The sequence below is a fragment of the Nannospalax galili genome, unplaced genomic scaffold, assembly GCF_000622305.1.
Source record: "Nannospalax galili isolate Female #2095 unplaced genomic scaffold, S.galili_v1.0 scaffold591, whole genome shotgun sequence".
NCBI lineage: Eukaryota > Metazoa > Chordata > Mammalia > Rodentia > Spalacidae > Nannospalax > Nannospalax galili.
In genome coordinates this window covers 1,890,525-1,891,410 of record NW_008330926.1, presented here as the reverse complement: position 1 = coordinate 1,891,410, position 886 = coordinate 1,890,525, and the positions used below count along the sequence as shown (strand labels likewise).

The following is an 886-nucleotide window of genomic DNA, read 5'->3' as shown; positions in this document are numbered from 1 at the left end:
TGGGCAACGCTCGGCTCCGGGCGCTCGTGCAGTTGTTTGTGTTTGAAATTCAATTGCTCCCTCCTCCGCGCGAGGCCTCTTTCTCCACCCCCCGCGGCCCGCTCCTCTGCTAGCTCCCTCCCGTGGCGGTTCGAAGCACACGGCGCTCGACGCCCACTGCCTGCCTCCGCCCCCGCCTATTCTGGAGCTGGCTGGCGGCGTGCGGAGACACAGGCCTGAGCAGCCGAGCACCGAGCGCACCGAGCGGGCTTTGTGTGTCCGCTGTCGGTGGGTGTCCGCCCTGAAGGAGCCGGCACCCACTGGACGAATGGTTCCTGCCCCTCCCCTGGTTCCGTGGAGGGTGGGGGGGTGGGGTTCTAACCGCGGCCCGGCGCGGAGTTCTGGAGCGTCCCAACCCACGAATACTTACCCTCACCCGCGGTTTTAGCTAGTTAGACTCCAGATGCGAGACACCTGGGCACCGCACCGCGGCTTGTGTAGGGTCCCTCCCTGGGTCTCAGTGTGCTCACTTGGTACCTGAGAATTTCGTCGACCTTCGAATTTGGCAGCCCGATGGTGTGCAAGGGGTTGTGGTCATTTCCGGGGTGCCTTAAATGCTAGACCTCTATGCTGCTGCTGGTAAAAGAGAGCTGGATTTCCACCAGATAACCTCACCAGAATGAGAAAGTCCCAAAGTAAAGAAAGACCGTGGAATGCCAGTAAACCCAGCCTGGAGATTTGTAGTTGGAGAAATCTGGGAGGGCTTCACCAGAGTGGTGACTTTGAGAAAGATGGGGATTTTGCCCAATTCTGGAAGACTATATTTAGCCTAATTTATATGCTAAGGAATGTTAGGTTCAAAACTTGCCCTCAGATCTCACTAAGCCAAATAAGACTTTTTTCTTGG

General features: G+C 57.4%; 1 protein-coding gene across 1 annotated transcript in view; it reads right to left on the bottom strand.

Annotated features, from left to right (window-relative positions):
* Nucleotides 1-524, bottom strand: part of Hdgf (heparin binding growth factor) — a 10,414-nt gene extending 9,890 nt beyond the window's left edge. The window contains exon 1 of the mRNA XM_008853340.3: nt 410-524. The gene's annotated coding sequence lies outside the window, so the exon portion shown is untranslated. The remainder of the gene's footprint in view (nt 1-409) is intronic.
* Between the last annotated feature and the right edge of the window lie 362 nt (nt 525-886).